The sequence below is a fragment of the Tenrec ecaudatus genome, chromosome 12 (assembly GCF_050624435.1).
Source record: "Tenrec ecaudatus isolate mTenEca1 chromosome 12, mTenEca1.hap1, whole genome shotgun sequence".
Taxonomy (NCBI): domain Eukaryota; kingdom Metazoa; phylum Chordata; class Mammalia; order Afrosoricida; family Tenrecidae; genus Tenrec; species Tenrec ecaudatus.
Window position 1 is genome coordinate 76,825,232 of NC_134541.1, and position 10,621 is coordinate 76,835,852.

At 42.4% G+C, this 10,621-nt stretch overlaps 1 pseudogene; it reads left to right on the top strand.

Moving 5' to 3' along the window:
• The first annotated feature begins 417 nt into the window (after nucleotides 1-417).
• On the top strand, nucleotides 418-7,816 carry LOC142422720 (PRELI domain-containing protein 1, mitochondrial pseudogene; annotated as a pseudogene).
• Nucleotides 7,817-10,621: the final 2,805 nt, after the last annotated feature.

Here is a 10,621-nt window from a genome sequence, read left to right on the forward strand (position 1 = left end):
AGTCAGTACGGAACCCGGATGGTCCAGAGGCCATCGTGGTGAGAATGAAGGATCAAGGAAAGCGCGGCGCCGGGTTACACTAGGCCTGACTGCGCTCCAAGGGCCCCCCGGTCCACAGCCGACCTGAGGGTAAGTTGGCTTGGGTTAGGAAGGGTGACGTCCGTATTACATGGCCTCATTAATGCTCTCAGAAAACCTATGCGGTTTATGTCTCTGTCATCACTGTTTTACAGATGGGGAAACTGAGTTTCAAAAAGAATACCCTGTTAATAGCTTCCTGAGCCCAAGTTTGAGTCCTGGCAGTAAAGTTTAGGGACATCTTATTTAACTTCTTCTGGTTTGAACCCTAGCACTCAGACGAGGTTCCCAGGTGGCTGCCTTGATCTAGAGCAGGGGATGACTGGCAGTTTTCTGGCGATGGCCACCAAGAATGCGGGCAAATCACTGACATGCAGTAATGGTGAAACTGTCCACAAGGAGACTGGGAAAGGTAGCAGACGCTCCTTGTTGGTCATATACACCAACCACTAGGCAGGACACGGAGCACCTCCTCCTCCCCCCTCTCCATTCCCCCCTCCAAACTACCCCACTCGGCTCACTGGTGAAGTAATTCCATACTCACCCTGAGCCAGGAAGAGCCTTGAGTCTGTCTGGAGAGAGCTCCTCAGAGCTCTGGATAAACAGAGAAGGTACCGAGCACCAGGTATATATGGTGAGGGTAGGAGTCTAGATGGAGATAAACAGGATCATTTGTCTAAGCAGCAGCCTTGTAATGCTACTAGGCCACAGATCATGGGCCGTGTCCTTCATATCCCTCCTCTAATAATATCAGAACCCCAACCCTGCCAAGTAGGTGGTGGTGTTGACATTTCACAAGTGAGGAAACAGAAACACAGCAAGGTCATTTGGAGGCAGTACTTTGTATGGATTAAGAACCTGGGTGCTAAAGCCATACTGCCTGGGTTCAGATCTTAGCTCTGCCACTTGCCTCCTCTTGACTTGTTTAACCTATGCATCTTCCCTAAACTTCATTTCCTTTTCCCCAAAGTGGGGTAAATATTAGTACCATTCTTGGGACAGTAAATGAATAAGACAAGTACAACACATCAACTGGTGCCTGGTACACAAGTGCCATTGCTTACAGTTGTTGCTGGGGTCAGCATTGGAGAGGCAGTAACATGCTGGTTCCTGGTCATGTTGTGTTTGTGGCTACTTCCTCTCTCGAAGGAAGAGGTGAGGTGTGGATGATGTAGGGCCAGGCCAGTACTCAGTGGAAAGCACCATCTTCTACAGCCACCTGCAGAACAAGATAATCTGCCTCCATGGGAGCTACCCTCAGATGCCACTGTTGGCCACCTTTGGCAATCACAGAGGGAAACACTTCCCCCGAGGCCTATGAGCTGCCAGAGCTACCCCTGCTGTATGGTTTTCAGACTATTGGCTGGAGGAACTGGAGAATCTCCCCTCCTGATTACCAAGTCACTTACTGCAAGGGTCAGTGCATCTACAACATTGAGCCATCGGAACCATGCCTCCAATGATGCCTCCATCGTGTCCTTCCTCTTCCCCTTAAAGGTAGCCCTGACATCTCCAGCCCTTCTTGTGTCTCCACCAACTCAACTCTATCAATATCCTCGGCTGTGATGAGCAGAGGATGGTGGTGCTGCACCAGTTTACAAGTACATATACAGGCATGAGGGTGGACTGTTATGGACTGTGGACAGACATTCAGTGGCTGAAAATGGTCTGAACAGTGGGTTCCTGTCTCTTCTGATAAGGAGAAGAAGGGGTAGACTGTGGGAAGGAACAATATCCACTGCTCTAATTTTTAAAAAATAATTTTATTACCTGATGCCAAAGGCTTTAGTGGAGAGCAAATGTTTTGAGAATGATGAGGGCAATGAATGTACAGATGTGCTTTACATAATTGATGTATGGATGGATTGTGATAAGACTTGTATGAGCCCCTAATAAAATGATTTATAAAAAAATAAAAAAATAATTGTATTTGGGGTTCATACAAATCTTATCACTATCCATACATCCATCCATTATGTCAAGCATATCTATACATCATCATTCTCAAAACACTTGCTTTCTACTTGAGCCCTTGGCATCAGCTCCTTATTTTTTTCACCTCCCTTCCAGACCACCCCCCATGAACCCTTGATAATTTAAAAATTATTATTATTTTGTCATGTCTTACACTGTCCAACATCTCCCTTCACCCACTTTTCTGTTGTCCGTCCTGCAGGGGAGAGGGTTATATGTAGATCCTTGCAATCGGTTCCTCTTTTCTACCCCACCTTCCCTCCACCCTCCGTGTCACCACTCTCACCACTGGTCCTGAAGGGATCATCTGTCCTGGATTCCCTGTGTTTCCAGTTCCTATCTGTACCAGTGTACATGCTCTCGTCTAGTTGGATTTGTAAGGTAGAATTTGGATCATGATAGTGGGGGCGTGGGGGAGGGGAGCATTGAGGAAGCATTTAAGAACTAGAGGAAAATTGTATCTCTCATCGTTGTTACACTGTATCCTGACTGGCTGGTCTCCCCCCTGCAATCCTTCTATAAGGGGATGTCCAGTTGCCTACAGATGGGCCTTGGGTCCCCACTCCGCACTCCCTCTCACAATGATATGATTTTTTTGTTCTTTGATGCCTGATACCCGATCCCTGCGATACCTCATGATCACACAGGCTGGTGTGTTTCTTCCATGTGGGCTTTGTTGCTTATGAGCTAGATGGCCATTTGTTTACCTTCAAGCTTTTAAGACCCCAGATGCTATATCTTTTTGATAGTCGGGCACCATCAGCTTTCTTCACCATTTGCTTATGCACCGGCTTTGTCTTCAGTGATCATGTCAGAAAGGTGAGCATCATGGAATGCCAGTTCAATAGAACAAAATGTTCTTGCATTGAGGGAGTACTTGAGTGGAAGCCCAATGTCATCTGCTACCTTAATACTAAACCTGTAAATATATGCACATAGATTTATTTTCCCATCATCGTATATTTACATATGTACATTTCTGTATTTAGACCTCTATAAATGCCCTTTGCCTCCTAGTTCTTTCCTCTATTTCCTTTTATTTTCCTCTTGTCCCACTATCACTCAGCCCATCAGACTTGATCAGAAAACACTCCTTGAACCAGAAAACAGACCTTGAACTATTTACAGGCTTTTCTTAATTTTGTCATTGGTGTGTTGTTGTTGTCTTGTTTCTTTTGTTGCTTTGTTTTGCTCTGTCTTGTTTTTGTGCATATTATTATCTGTTCAGGTCTATATAGATAAAATAGGTGGGATAAACAATCTGGAGGAGAAAACAATGGGACAGATGATTCTGGGGGGCATTGGAGAGAGAGAAGAGATGGGGGAAAGGAAGTGGGTGTTAACAAACCCAGGGACAAGGGAACAACATTGATCCAAAATCAGTGGTGAGGAGGGTGTAAGAGGCCTTGTAGGGTTTAATCAAAGGCAATGTAACTGAGAAGAATTACTGAAACCCAAATGAAGACTGAGCACGATACTGGGCTCTAATTTTTATAAAATGTTGAGCATCTTATGTGACCATGATCAAGGCATAGGTTCTTTCTCTAATATTCTATGATGTTCACAGCAAGATGTTTACCACATATTGTTGAATGAAAAAAAAACAGAAAACAACAGGTGGATCCTGTTTTTTGCTCAGAAACATTTGCATAGAAAGAACATCATAGAAATATATCACACTTACCAATTATTTTTCTCTAGTCTGTGAGATCATGCATGGTCTTTATTTTTTATCTCAGTTATGTTTCTAAATTTTCTAAAATGAAAACATTAATTTTATACAGTGACTATATAATTCAAGGTACTTTAAAAAACAGTGGTGATATGATACAATGAACATAATTAATGTCATTAAATATAAAATAATTGGAATTTAAAATACTTATCATATGTTTTTTACCACAATAAAAAGTTTAAACTATGTATAATCTCAGTCAATGCACCTCATGTACAGAAGCCTCTCTTTGTCAGTGGAAACTTTTTGTTGCTCTGACGCTGAATCGGTTTCAGCAGAGCTTCTAGACTAAGAGAAACTAAGAGAAAAGGCTTGGAGGCCTACTGCCCAAAACCAGCCACTTCTCCCTCTGCTTCCCAACGGAACATTGTTTCGTCTTCAAACCATCATCGGGATGGTTCAGACTCGGGTAGCATTGTGTTGCATTGGGTATGGGGTCATGTGAGTCCGTGCTGCCTCGATGGAAGCTAACAGCAATAAGGTAGAAAGTAGACAAGCGATCGAAATAGGGTAGAGATTCACAAGCTGTTAAATGGTGTGGGAGTGGCACCTACCCTCTTCTCACTTCAAAAGGGAGGCAGATAATCAAAATCAACAACCCAAGGCTGACTTTTATGAGGGGGAAGTCAGAATTGCCTCTGCTCTCCAACATTTTTACTAATTCTGGCACAACTATCTCTTTCACACTCTGAAGGAATCAAAGAATCAACTGTGGTGCTGGAGAATAATATTGAAAGTACCATGGACTGCCAAAAGGATAAACAAATCTTCCTTGGAGGAAGTATGGTCAGAGTGCTCCTTAGAGACAGGGATGACCAAGTTTCATCTTATGTACTTTGGACATGGTGTTAGAAGAGATCAGTCCCTGGGAAAGACATCATACTTGGTAAAATAGAGCGGCAGTGAAAGAGAGGGAGACCCTAAAGGAGATGGATTGAAACAGTGGCTGCAACAATAGGCTCAAGTATGGGAACAATGATGAGGTTGGTGGACAACTGGGCAGTATTTCATCCTGTTGTACATAGGTTCCCTATGGGTCAGATCCAACTCGACAACAACTTTAAGGAAGTAACAGATTTAGGATCAGGAACTCTCAGCATACAATTCTTCCATCATGGCCATCTCTTCTCAGTCATGCTCACAGGCACTCTTCTCTTCAGTCTTGAGCCCAAATTTCAAAGCTTGCTTAACTCAGCCAGTAAGTGGTCAAAGGAATCTCACTCTCCTAGTAAGCCTCCAAAGCACTCAGATTTCTTGCTCTGTGAGCTGGGAAACCCACTGCACCTTCTCCTTCTGGTTTCCTGATTTTGTGGCCTGTGCTATTGTAGCTACTTTGCCACTACCATTTTTACCCTCAACAGTTTTATTGGCATGCAAGCCATATATTATGCAATTCAATAGTTCAATTGCATAAAAAAGAGTACAATCATCACCACAATCCGTTTTAGAACATTTTTTTATTCTTACACATTCTTAGCTTCCCATTTCCCTGCAATACCTCCTGCCTAAGGTGACCAGATTTTAACATTGGTAAAGCTAAAGCGGGACACCATTGATGGGGAGTGGGGGTGGTTCTTGATTAAAAATTTGGTCTATATGGAGCAACAAAAATTTTCATAGAATGCAAAAATAGTATTGTAATATATTTATAAAATTTCAATATAAGTACTATTTACAAATACAATACATTAAAATTATGTATAGTATTATTTTATTCTTTGGCATACTTTTCATTTGAGTGATTTTTTTAGTAGATTGCTGTCATTGTTTAAAAGGTCATGAAAATTTTCACAATAATTTGTTAAATTATATTTCACACATAAAATGGTTTTCAAAGTCTCAACACTTAATTGTGATTTTTCTGATGTCCACACTTTATTTACTGTAGAAAAAACATGTTCAGTCGCAGCATTAGTTCTTGGTAAGGACAGTGCGTATTCCACAATGTTTAGTGTATTATTGTATGGAACATGGTTTGTTTCAAAATGAAATATTTCTAACCATTTGTTCTCTATTGTGATTTTTGCTCATGCCCAAGATTGAACCTTTTCCTTATCAATATATATTTTAATAAGGATACCTCATTAAAATATCATTTTGGAAATATTAATATATGGGAAATTTTGAGTAATATGATCGAATGATCATCATTCCACTTAAGTTCTTGCACATCATTCCTCTTAAGTTCTTGTTTTAATGTAACCCAATGAAATGTTCAATATCATTGTAACGTTCCGTCCACTCTTCTAAATAATCTATGCAGTTACTATAGAACTTTTTAACGTGATTCATGACATCTGCACAATTTATTGCACCTTGTTCTTCTAGCTGGCTTATACTATTACGGATAGTTAACGGAAGAAAATTATTTTCTAACTGCTCTTGACACTGGAATTTTAAATGATTAACTTCATTTGCTACTTCGATTACTGAAATTTTGTCACCTTCAATAAGTCTTATAACATTTTGAAAAAGAGCTGCTTGATTGTGTACAAAGTCTAGCCAGATTTTTGAAGATACTTTTTCAAAATACTCTTCTAAAATTCTAGGACGTTTATCCTGTGATTGAAAGTAGGATTTCAAAGGATCGTATATTTTCAAAATTCTTTTGACAGCTGGCGAAAGAGCTAACCAGCGCGTTTTACTGTATCCAAGTATTTTCTGATATTCTACTTCCGTAGTTTCACAAAATTCTTTAAGCATTTCAACGCGCACAGTGTATATATAGAAATAAGAATATATTTTAATAACGACATTTCCACATCTACGGGCAGCAAATCAGCAGCTGTTTGAATGGCGTTATGTATTACGGTATATCACCTTCCCTATCTCCCGCCGCTCCCTAGCTTGTCGTGCATTCTTTCCAAAAATTGGGACTTTTTTAAAATACCGCGGGACGCGGGACAATTGTTAAAAATCGGGACTGTCCCGCCAAAAGCAGGACGGCTGGTCACCTTACGGAGTCCTGCCATACCCCCAAGGAACCACCAATGCTGTCTCTATGGAATTACCTACCCTGGATTTTATATACAGAAAAACGTTAAAAAAAAAACAAGTAAATGCAAACTAACGAAAGTAACAAAGTAAAATAGACAAAACCGTCAATTGAAAAGAAACCAGAAAATATTACGAATGAGAACAAATTTAAGCGGATCAGAAGGGAGACCAAATGATAGGGTGCTAAATTTTCATTAACTGCTTGTGCGACATCATGCCTGGTGCGGCGAGTTGGGTGCGGGGTTGCGGTAGATGGCTGTGAACCTGGCGGGCGTGGGGCCAGCCGGAGCCCAACCTCCGCGTGCATCCCTGATGCCCTGGGTACTGTGTTGAAGAAGTTCCTGGGCCAGAGCCTGCCCAGGAGTTCCTGGGATCAGGTGTGCGCTGCCTTCTGGCAGTGGGACCCAAAGCCCTGCAGCAAGCATGTAGCACACTGGGAAGTGACCCCGACCAGAAGCTTCCATCCAGGCGACTCCTGACCAGCAGCATGCAACGCTGGGCTGAGCGACTGTTCTCTGTTAATGCCGCTCACTCGGAGTACATCCTGCAGAACTCCACTGTGGACCCACAGAATCAGACCATGACCACCTTCGCACGGTGATATAAGAGGGCTGTTTCCTGTGTAAACGCCAACTGTGCAGAAAGCCACTGAGAACCCTGGGTCTCCTCCAACGTGTTTGGCGTCTCCAGAGCTATCCAGGAATTTGGTCTAAAGGCAATGTGACCAAGACGATGAAAAGCTTTGAGTACATCCTGGCCAAGCTGCCAGGTGAGGCCCCTTCCAAGACGCTTGTTGAAACCGCCAAGGAAGCCACAGAAAAGGCAAAGGAGATGCCAAGGGCAGCTTCCCAGAAGAAGGCAGAGGACCTTGCCAGCAAGGCGGTCACCAAGCAGCAGCAGTTTGTGTGGCCAGCCCAGCCCCCTCCCCCAGCCCCCAACCCCTCCCACACCTGCGACCTGCCTGCCGAATGCTTTCTTTATCAAAAATCAACTTCCAGCCCTATCTCCTGTCTGGGTGGGGTGTCCATTTGACACTGCAGGACACCCAGCACGTCACCTATGTGTGTGCCAGGCCTGCTTATTTCCCCCATGGGCAGCTGAAGGAGGGAGAGGTGCAGACCTGCCCAGGTCTCAGTTGCCAGCAGATGTGGTCATGAACACCAAACTGCTGCAAGCTCTCTGATGTGTCCCAGATACAGAAACAAGACTCAGCCCAGAGGAGGTATTAGATAAATGCTTGTTGAATTAAAAATAACAATAATAAAAAAGAAACAATTTTAAACTGCATCAGCGACACTCCACTTTCCAATGCATTCTGCATGATAACAGTATTCACGTCCCTGGTTCATGGTCTGAGGGGATTCACCAGGGTCTTACTCCAAAAGTATTTCTTCTTCACGGTTTTTTAATTGAAACGGTTTTAAAATGAGTCAACAGGGAGATCAGGTGATAAAATATTGTGTTTTAACCTAACTACATCTGCAATAATGGACTTTACAATGTTATCTCTCTACAACGAGGCCATTCCCATCCTTCAGCTGTGATTGGACAGGATTGACTGGCGATTTAATCCACGTGTTCACTCTGCCAAAGAGTTTTGGGCTTTCCTGTCCTCCACAGCCTCCTGCAAAGCCGGTGCTCACAACTTACGCTCTGGTGCCATTCCCTGCTTAAGACTTGGATTCTTATTATAATCCTTGGATCACACAGGCTGGCGTGCTTCTTCCATGTGGACTTAGTTCACTTAGATGGCTGCTTGTTTGAAAACAAGCCTTTCAGACCCCAGACACTATTCTTTCAGATAGCCAGGCACCATCTAGTTTCTTCACCCCACTTTGCTGTACCACCCATATCGTCAGCAATCTCTTCATGAGGGTTAGCATTGAGCAGGGCCATGCCATAAGAATGAATAATTCTTTGATTGGGACTAGAAATAAGTGCGAAATCCACTCATGCAACGATGGTTTATATGTGTCTCTGGTTCACCTTAGAGACATCATTATTGTTTAATGTTAGACAACATTATCAATCATCTCCCTGGGGCATCATTTCTACTGCTATCAAGTCAATACTGACTCATCGTGACCCTGTAGGGCAGGATAGAACTTCCCCTGTGAGTCTATGAGCCTGGAAATCTTCACAGGAGTAGAGAGCCATCCTTCCCCTGTGGAGCTGGCTAGTGGCTTCGAACGGTTGGAACTGTTGACTTTGTAGTTAGCAGCCCAAGACATAACCCTACTGTGGCAGTTGCATAATCTGTCAACTTGAGGAAGGGGTGAAATTGAGCCTGTCAATCAGGTTGCAGTTTGATGACCTCATTTGGAGACATGACAGAGATAAATAGCTCACTGGCAGCCAGACACACAGTCTCTACTTCACATTCCTATTGACAAGCCGCATGGAGCTATGCTGATGAAGTCAGAGCCCTGGATTTGGAGGAGTCACATGGAGACTCACACCAATGTTGAGAAGCTTCCACTGCCACTGGATCTACAAGACTTCCCACCTACTGGCCTGTGATCTTCCTTCATTTGTGGTCATTGCATGTGTTGCATGAGTCTGAAGAGGACTTTATAGACTGATATCAGACACATGGGCTAATATCGACTTATGGACTTGATCTGGACTGGGCTGGGATGTTTTCTTAATATACAATTATGTTTGACATAAAGTTCTGTATTACACATTTACAAATGCCTCTGGATTTGTTTCTCTAGTCAACTCGACTAACACAACTACTAATTGATAGTGTCATTATTTTAGCCAACATCTTAAACAGAATATAAAACACCATTGAGAAAGGGAAATTACATGAATATAAGCCAGCTATGAACCACAATATAGAAACTGTTGACTTGTATACAAACAATGGGGGTTGATGATAGGGCAAATATTCCAATGATATTCAATCGCAGCACCAGAGCCATGTGTACCAAATTAATGCATATCATAATGAAGCAAGGAGGGCATTAAAATAGTATATAATACTTCTGGGTCACCATTCATTGGGCACCCTCAAGGCAAGAGATTGGAACCAAAGTCCATTGTCCACCAGTTCTATGCCCTTGAGCTGGTCATCTGCTTCTTCTCACACCAGGGAGTCTTAAGTCCAAAAGTTACAAGTTAGTTTGAGGTAAAGTCCTGTTCAATTAATGGGGTTTCCACATTGGGGCCTTCTGGTGTGGCCTATGAAGGATGTTGTGCACCCCAAAAGCACAGAGGCTAAAGTCTCAGTAGTCTGTTCCCCATGGATTGGTCACTAAGGACTACATAGACACTGGGTCAAAAGTGTCCAATTAGGAACCTAGTACCAGGTGTATTTTCCCCTTGGGGTTCCACAGATGTATTGTTATGTATTCCCCCCCCCCATTTGGAGATTGCTCTTCCCAGTTTTCCTACCAATACATGTAATTGCCTACTCTGAGACATATATGTCTCCTCTCCCCACATCTTGACTGGAATTTCTAGGAAGTTTTCCTTTTCACTCCGGTGGTGAGTCTTTTGGTTTGGGGTGATCTTCGCACAATTTGTATTCTTTACCACTACTTTTTGCTGTCACTTGCCATCTCTGTCACTAGTTCTCTGTCTCCTGAATCAAGGAAATTCAGCTCAGGAATATTGAGGTCAAAATAGTGCACTCCACTCTTGGTTCTTCATTTTTTTTCTTTCTTTCTGTTTTTATTATTATTTCCCCAGTGAGAAAATGTTTTATTATTATTTTATTTATTGATTTTATTAAATAATTTTATAATATTGATTTTATTAAATAATATAATATTGATTTTATTAAATAATTTTATTGGGGGCTCTTACAGCTCTTATCACAACCACTATATA